This window comes from Mesocricetus auratus, unplaced genomic scaffold (assembly GCF_017639785.1).
Source record: "Mesocricetus auratus isolate SY011 unplaced genomic scaffold, BCM_Maur_2.0 Super-Scaffold_100007, whole genome shotgun sequence".
In the NCBI taxonomy this organism is placed as follows: domain Eukaryota; kingdom Metazoa; phylum Chordata; class Mammalia; order Rodentia; family Cricetidae; genus Mesocricetus; species Mesocricetus auratus.
The window spans coordinates 79,659,132-79,668,216 of record NW_024429191.1 but is presented as its reverse complement, the minus strand read 5'-3'; positions in this window follow the sequence as shown (position 1 = coordinate 79,668,216).

Genomic DNA, 9,085 nt, shown 5'->3' with positions numbered 1-9,085 from the left:
GGGTTAGGACCTACGAGGCCATTAAGAGAGCAAGCACCAAATCTGGCACCCTTTTTTTTTTTCTTTCCCTCACCCCCACGCCCTGGCGCTGAGGACCAAATCCAGGGCCTTAGTGCTACCACTGAACTAAATCCTCAACCCCATAAGTAAAAAATTCAAAAAGACATAATGTAAGCAACTCATCTTGTAGACGTTCATATTCCTTCAACAATTGTTATGACAGCCGGGCTCAGGGGATACAGTGCTAAGTGATACTTGGAGCTCACAATCTACAGGCAAATTAGATATTTATCAGGGGTGGGAATTGTGGTACATACTAAGGCAGAAAACAAGGAGGAATGTTTCAGGTTCAAAGCCAGCTTCATAGACATAGTAAGTGCTAGGCCACCTTGAACCGTAGAGTGAGCCCCTGGAAAGGGTGGGGAAGAGGAGAATTAAACACTGGCGATGATGAAAGGTAATACAGGCTATAATAGGAACATACTGGGGCAACGGTGGCTTTGTTAGCTGAGATATAAAAGAAAGGAGAATAGTCTGGCAAACTCTCTGTTTCTTGGGTCTCAGAAGCCAAGCAAGATAAGAGACTTTTTTTTTTTTTTTGGTGAGAAGGTCATGTGACCTACAGTTAGCCTGGTTCCATGGTTATGAGTACCTACTGTTGTTCTTCTAGAGGACCTGAGTTGGGTTCCCAGCACTCATTTCTGGGAGCTCACAACTGCCAGCTCCAGGGCATCTGGCAACCTCTTTTGGTCTCTGCAACCACCTGCATATGCAAACACCTGCTCATAGACAAATACATGCACACAGAATATTATAAAAATCCTTTAAATGCCTTTAATCCCAGCACTCAGGAAGGCAGAGAGGCAGGCAGATCTTTGTGAGTTCAAGGCCAGCCTGGCCTACATAGTTAGTTCCAGGACAGTCAGAACTACCCAAAGAAACATGCTGCTGCCCTCCAAAAGAATTTCAGCTGGGCATGGTGGCACACACCTTTAATCCCAAGCACTCAGAAGACAGAAGGATCTCTATGAGTTAGAGGCCAGACTGGTCTACATATTGAGCTCCAAGATGGCCAGGATAACATATACCCTGTCTCAAAAAAAAAAAAAAAAAAAAAAAACAAGGATTTTAAGGTTTAGGATTGAGCATGTAGTTTAGTGGTAGAGGGCTTGTCTAGCAATCAGGAAGCCATGTGTTTGATCCGAACACTGTAAAATATATATGCGTGTAAACACAAATTCAAGGCAGGACTGGCTTGTGGTTCAGTGGTAAAAACTGCTAAATTGATGATTGGAGATTAATCCCTAGAATTCACATGGTGGAAGAAAGAATTAACTTTCTCAGGTTGTCTATGCCTTCCATATACCTGTTGTGGTGTGCATAAATAAATGTGGAATAGCCGGGCGGTGGTGGCGCACACCTTTAATCCCAGCACTCGGGAGGCAGAGGGAGGCGGATCTCTGTGAGTTCGAGGCTGGGCTGGACCGACAGCCTCCAAAACAACACAGAGAAACCTTGTCTCGTAAAAACCAAAAAATAAATAAATAAATGTGGAATAATGCACAGTGAATAAATAAATGTAGAGGGGGACTGTAGAAATACTGGTTAATCTTCCAGAGGACCCAGATTCAATTCCCAGCACCCATATGACCACTTACCATGGTCTGTACCTCCAATTCCAGGGGCTCTGACATCCTCTTCTGGCCTCCATACACCAGGTATGCAAACTGTACACAGACATCCATGCAGACAAACACCCATATGCATAAATAAATAAGTAAATAAATGATTTTTAAAAGAAATAGAGTGATCTGAAAAGATCTTTGAATCAAGCCCTTCATTCTATTATTCATTCATCTATCAATAATACTGAGAATGGAGCCCAGATTCTAACACACACTACAGCAATTGCTCTCCCACTGAACTGTAGCCCTAGCCCTCCCTTTTATTTTTATTTACTTAATTTTATTATTTATTTACTTATTTTGAGACAGTTTCTCTGTGTAGCTTTTTTAAAATTTAAATTAGAAACAAGCTTGCTTCACATGTCAATCCCAACTCCCTGTCCCATCCTCCCCTGCCAGCCCCCCCCAACCTCCCATCCAATCCCCTCTCAACTCTACAGGGAGGGGGAGGCCCTTCATGGGGTATCTCCAAAGTCTGTCATAACATCCAGTGCAGGGCCCCCATGTGGTCAGGCAGAGAGCATCCCTCCATGTGGAATGGGCTCCCAAAGTCCATTCGGATGCCAGGGATAAATACTGATCTAGTACCCGAGGCCCCAAAGCTTGCCGAGGTCTCCTCACTGACACCCATGTTCAGGGGGTCTGGATCAGTGCCATGCTGGCCTCTCAGCCATCAGTCTGGGGCTCTGTGTAGCTCTGTAGACCAGGCTGGCCTGGAACTCACAGTGATCCGCCTGCCTCTGCCTCCTGAGTGCTGGGATCAAAAGTGTGAACCACCACCGCTTGGCCTTGCCATCTGTTTTAATTTTTATTTTGAGACAGGGTCTCACTGAGTTGCTCAAGCTGCACTTGAAGTCATCCTCCTGCTTCAACCTGATAAGTAGCTGGGCTTACAGGCTGTATCATCAAGGCCTAGCTTTAAGACATCATTCTTGCCATCCTAAACCCTGTCTAACCTAACACAGAAGCCAAGCATCATGAGGGCTAGCAAGTCCATTTGCTTTATCATGGAGGAGTTAAGTGGACTTGACTTGGGCAGTTTCAGAGGAGTGGCAGCCTCTGGATCAGAATGAGACAGGAAAGTAGTAACCACTCTTTGAGGACATTTAATTCTCAAGTGGAACAGAAAGGGATGGGGTCGAAGGAGGCCTTTTACATAAATAAAGACTTAAACGATGATGGAAAGGAAGTTATGAAGTATGAGCAGTTGAAGATTGATAAGAAAAATGAGACTATCAGGGCTGAGAAGATGGTTTGGCCAGTAAAGTGCTTGCCATGCAAGCGTGAATCCAAGTTCCATTCCCAGTACCCACGTACAAAGCTGAGCATGGTGGCATGCACTTGTAACCCAATCCTGGAGAAGTAGGAACGGGGATCCTGGAAGCTCATGGGTCGTTTACCCTAGCCTAATAAGAAATTCCCAGGCCCCAGTGCGCAACTATGTCTCAAAAAAAAAAGAAGAAAGAAAGAAAGAAAGAAAGAAAGAAAGGAAGAAAGAAAGAAAGAAAAATTTAAAAAGTAGGGGCCAGGTGTGGTAGTACACACCTTTAACCCCAGCACTTAGGAGGCAGAGGCAGGTGGATTTCTGTGATTTCTCTGCCAGCTTAGTCTCCATAGAGAGTTCCAAGTCAGCCAGGGCTGCACAGTGAAACCCAAAATTTACTTTTTTGTAAAAGATAAGGGGCAAGTGTTACAGGTTGAGAACTCTGCAGAGTAGGTTCCAGGGAGCAAATCATTGTGTCAAAAGCTTTTGTTTATTTGTTTGGTTTGTTTTCTTGTTTCAGAGATAATGCTTTGGGACTTAAGGCCTGTGGGAGAGACTGGTTCAGGATGGAGCAAAGGAAGAAACTGTGCAGAACTCTCTGAAGCTAGGAGGATCCTTCAGAGTGGTCCTTTGCAGGGAGCCAAGGCCTCAAAGCCCTTACTTAGTCAAATCAGATGTGGGAGCAAGATATGAAGAGAAGAGGTTAAGACAGCAAGCAAGGCATTCACGTTGGCAGAGGTAATCCCCCAGGAGAGGGATTTTGAGGCTGCTGAACGTGATCTGCTGGCAGCACTCCCAGCAGTCAGGAGAACAGATCCTTCCACCCCGAAGGACACCTTGGTGGCATCTCACAGTGCCCATCCAGCCCTCACAGAGGGCGAGAGAACTTCGAAATAGCTAACACTCTGGCAGAATGGTTCCTTTTTTGGCAGCAGGGGTGGAGGTGGGGGGTGGTGTGGTGGTGATGAGACAAGGTTTATCTATATAGCAGGCCTGGCTGTCCTGGAACTCACTCTGTAGACCAGGCTGGCATTGAACTCACAGAGATCCACCTGCCTCTGCCTCCCAAGTGTTGGGATTAAAGGTGTGCGCCATCACTGCCCAGCAGCAGAATGGTCCTTATGTGGCTGGCACAGTGTCATATACTAAAGGAAACATTGTCCTCTATGGAAGAGCCTGAGTCTGGCCCTGGAGACAGGTGACTTCTGGAAGACTTCATGGAAGAGCAGGTGATGGACATGGGCTTTGAAGAGTGCACAGGTATTGTGCAGTAGCCGACGGTCTTAGCAGGTTCATCCCTACATCTGGTCAGTCAGTCAGGGGGAGGGGTGCGCTCACATGCCCTTAGCCATTACCCTGTTCAGGCAGGAGCTTCTGGCTGAGGAACCTAAGGGAAGTCTACCTTCAGATTTGCCCTTTGCCAGGTGGAAGGAGACATTCAGAAGGCACGCTGGGTGACTAAGGGGAAGGAGAGCTGCTCAGCCTGGATCAGAAGAAAAAACCCTGTCCTTCACCCCAAAAGTTCACCTGCAGCAACAATTCCAAGCGCAGGGGCTCAGGGTTTAGAGACCAGAACAAAGCAAGCACCATGTAGTGTAGTTGCCTCAGAGCAACCCCTACTCACAGTTGGTGGAGTTTCCTCTGCCCTCACAAGCCACCATGCTGTGAGTGTCTGTATACTGTCCCCACAGGCATCTTGAATCTCTTGTGCTCTGATTCTCAACTGTCCTGATGCTGTGACCCTTTAATACAGTTCCTCACGTTGTGGTGACCCCCAATCATAAAGTTATTTTCATAACTCTAATTTTGCTACTGTTATGAATTGTTATGTAAATGTGTGTTTTGTTCAATGGTCTTAGGTGACCCCTGTGAAAAGATGGTTTAATGCCCCAAAAGGGGTTATGACCTACTGTTCTAGTGGCTTCTTGTCCAGCTCCTTGGCAACGAGCAAAGGCCTTGCCTGTAGGTAGGTGTCCAGAAGTATTTGCTGAAGTGAACAGAGAAAATCCAGACGGGAGCAGATGGAGGCCTTGGGGTAACACTGTACTCACCCCAGTTTGGAAGCCACAGAGCAGTAGGTGGGGGAGTCCAGAATGGAGACAAGGAGACACATTCTGAATGCTTAGCTCTACTTCCTAGATCCTCCACACCAGATCCTCCCCTTAGAGCCCCACACTCACTTGGTTGTTACCAGGCTAGAAAACAACCTGGGTACCATCTTTTAGGAACCATCATGTTAATCCCAGGCACTGACGTACAAAAAACCGTAAATCTCAGGGCTTGTAGGGACTTGGATTACAACAAAATCAACATATACACATTTTTCCTCATAATTTACAAAACAGGTTCTCATTCACTTCCTTATGACAGCCTTTCAAGTAGATTTTGTTATCCAGCCCTGTTTTGTGATGAGGAAACAAAGGGTCAGAGAAATGAAATGTCTTTTCCTAGGACATCTAACATGGTCAGGATTTGAGCTGGGTCTTTTGTTTCCACTCCCTGTTTATCCCCTAGCTCCGGTTCTAGCTCTGCCCTGGGCAACGTTTTCTGGGCCTTGGTTTTTCCAGCTGTGGAATGGGAGGCACCTATGGATTCTCAGTTTCAGCACACAGGACAATTGCATGGCGGATGGGAACTGTCTGGGGTGGGAGAGTCCCTCTGGGCCCTTTCCTCTCTCAGCCACTACCTGCTGTTTCCCAGTGACCCTTCCAGTCCCTTCCTGTCCCAGACATGTATAGACTTTTCACTTCCACTCTATTATCACCTCATTTGTAGAATTTTAAGGTTCGTTACCTGGGAGCTAGGAACTCACACCTCCAATTCTGTTTTTCATATATTCCTTCATCACATGTGAAAAAGTCTTATTAACAGCATCTAACCTGTCACAGCTTCATCTGGGGGGCGTCTAGATCAAGAAACGCATAGGGCAGCAGGGCAGGGGAAACGGCATGGCCGGCTGCAATGGGGAGACCCCTGGGATTTGCCCTTGGCCTTTGAGGACCCTGGGGCTGTTGTCATGGTCAGCGGACCTCCAGCCAGGATCAGAGTTGCCTTGAGCACTTGACCACCTTCTCTGAGTTTATATCTCCTGCCTCTCCCCCTGCACCCCGAAACTCCTGCCTGAACAGCTCCTGTGCCAGCCCAGCTCCCCTACCTCCTGGACACTTGTCCAGGATTGATTGTCTGGGCAGCTCCCCCTCCGAGCAGTAAATGAAATATTGGTTACCGGGAGTGAGGCAGGAGCCAATTAACCCCTGGACCTCGACATGGCAGATGTGTTTGTAGGAAGCTGAAGCGGAGAGCTGAGTGCACCTGCCTGGCCTTCCTGCAAAGTCATCCAATTAGGGCAGCCCCCAGCAGTGGGCCCCACTGCTCCCTCCGAACCCAGTAACCTCAGAAACCAGGGTGACTCCAGCACCTATGGCTGGCAGCTGCCTGGCTATAGAATGGCCTGCCATTCCTGTGTGAGTGAACTCTGGGGTTACCTCCATCCTCACTCCCCTCTCGACAGGGGCATTCTTCCGTAATTAGTCACACCTCTTTCTAACAGGGTGAGGGTAACCTGGGGAGACTTCTTGCTTCCATTCCCTAGCATGGAGTCACACTCTGTCTGTCCAGCCTCCTTCCACCTCCTGCCCCGCCCCGCCCCTGGAATATCCCTTTGTACCTACCCAAAAAACTCCTGACTGAGGAGGCCAAGGGGGAAACACACCATCTGCTCTTAGAGAGCTCTGCAGTTCAAAGGAGACAGTCTTGTCGTCAAGGATACCCCAGTTTACAGGTAGGAACTGCCTCCTCATCTCAAAAAGGCCTAGATGAACAGAAAAGTAAACTTGTGCCTACCCACAGAACTACAAGTGGGAACCATCACCAGTACATTGAGGGATCAATTACTGTTTGAAGCAGATATACAGCTCTCTGTCAAGGAACTAGATGACAGTATGAAAAGAAAATACAGACTTTGAGGTTCCATTAGTCTGATACAGGAGACATAAGCCTTGCCTTCAGAAAACTTTCCAATCTGAGTAGTGGAGACATAGCTCTTGCCCTCCCTTGTCAACTGTCTCTCATCTGAAGGAGAAAACAGATTTTTGTCCTTAGGGAGCCACTGTTTGATGGGGAAGATAGCTTCTAGAAGAGTCTGTGGTAGCTGGGGTGATGCCAAAGTGTCACGCAGCTGGCCTTGCGGGACACTCCTGGAGCCCTGCAGAAGTAGAGAGACTCCTTGGCTTTGGTCCAGTCCTAGGTGTGCCACAAACATCCCACCTGGCCATAGACAAGTGATGAGTCTGAGTCCTCATCTGCAAGAATGGGGATTTCAGTCCCAACTCTCAAAATGACACAAGGATTATCAAGTCACCAGAAAGAAATACAATGCAGCCAGCTAGCCAAGCACTCACTGTAGACACAATTAGCGTGCTTTTGGTTGTAACAGAGGTCCTGGGATAGTCTTTATGGCCTCTAGGGCAGGGCGGAATGCCCTCCCTCCCGTGTATTACCACTAGGTAGTTCTGAGTCGGTGTGGCTATTAAAGAGCCAGAGGCAGCTGTGGGCATCACTGGGGGACAGGAGGAGTGCCTTCTAATCTAATCACACTTCCCATGGAGACTCTAGTTCCATCCAGAGCTGCCAGGGGTTTTATTGGGTTTGTGGGGACCTGCAGATTTCAATCTCCAGATCTCACAGGGAGGGCACAAGCATTAAACTAATTTTATTAAATGGCCACAGCTGGCAGCGGGGGGAAATAGGGGAGAGAAGGGAAGATAAAGAAAGCCATTCAAATCTGCCAGCCATGACAAGGATCCATACATGGGGCCTGGCCAGGAGGGTGGCTGCCCCTCCTTCCTGTCTCCCCAGCTGAGCCAGACTGGAGAGCCAGATGGGACCTTTCCTCAGTGTAGAGCCTTGGCATTCTCCAAAGCCTCAGCCCGTGGCTGTGGCCCATGGCAGATGCTGATTAATGCATCAGGCCTCTGTAGGGCTAGGGTAGGAGAAGGATGGGGCGGAGCTATCCCAACTCCAGCCTCAGCTCTACTTTGAATATGCCGGTTCCTTATGAATATAGAGCACTGGGTAAAGGCACTGTCCTTGGTTCAAATATTGGCATTTGCCTGTTTGTAGCCCTGTGGTTTGGCAAGCTGCAAACCTCTCTGAGGTTCAGTTTCTTTATCTAAAAATGGATAAAGTAGACAGGTATAATCCCATTGAGAAGCTGAAACAAGAGGAACACTTGAGCTCAGGAGTGATGAGCAATCTGGGCAAGACGGTGAGTGAGACTCCATCTCCAAATAAGCACATCAGTAAAATGCACATAATTGGCTAGGCAGTGGTGGCACACACCTCCAATCCCAGCACTTCAGAAGCAGAGGCAGGTGGATCTCTGAGAGTTCAAGGCCAGCCTAGTCTACAGAGTGAGTTCCAGGACAGCAAGGGATACACAGAGAAACCCTGTCTCAAAAAACAAATATGGGCACGGGAGGACTTTCCATGAACCCATGTTGCACCTCACACCTATCTGTGAGGAAATATTTATAAAGTGCCCACAGCGCCTGACACACAGTGGGTATTTCCAAATACTAGCCATAATCATTTAGAAATGCCCTATTTACATGTTACAGCTTGCCAGCTACAAGAAGGTGAGAGAGGCAGTGGCGGGCCAGACTCAGTGACTTGGATTCAGGTGCAGCCACAGAGTTTAGCAACCCTGCTGCCACTTTAGCCTCCGTGGAAGGAAACCTACCCATTCACCTAACTCCAACGTGGGTGAAAGAATGCCTGAAAGCACCCTGCAAACTTAATTTTTTTATATTTTTGGTTTTTCAAGACAGAGTTTCTCTGTATTATTTTGGAGGCTGTCCTGGAACTCGCTCTGTAGACCAGGCTGGCCTCGAACTCACAGAGACCCACCTGCCTCTGCCTCCCTAGTGCTGGGATTAAAGGAGTGGGCCACCAATGCCCGGCTATTTTTTATTTTTATTTGTTTGTTTTTCTCTAGACAGGGGTTCTCTATATTGTTTTGGAGGTTGTTCTGGAACTCGCTCTGTAGAGTAGGCTAGCCTGGAATTCACAGATACTCGCCTGCCTCTGCCTCCCGAGTGCTGGAATTAAAGGCATGCGCCACCAACGCCTGGCTCCT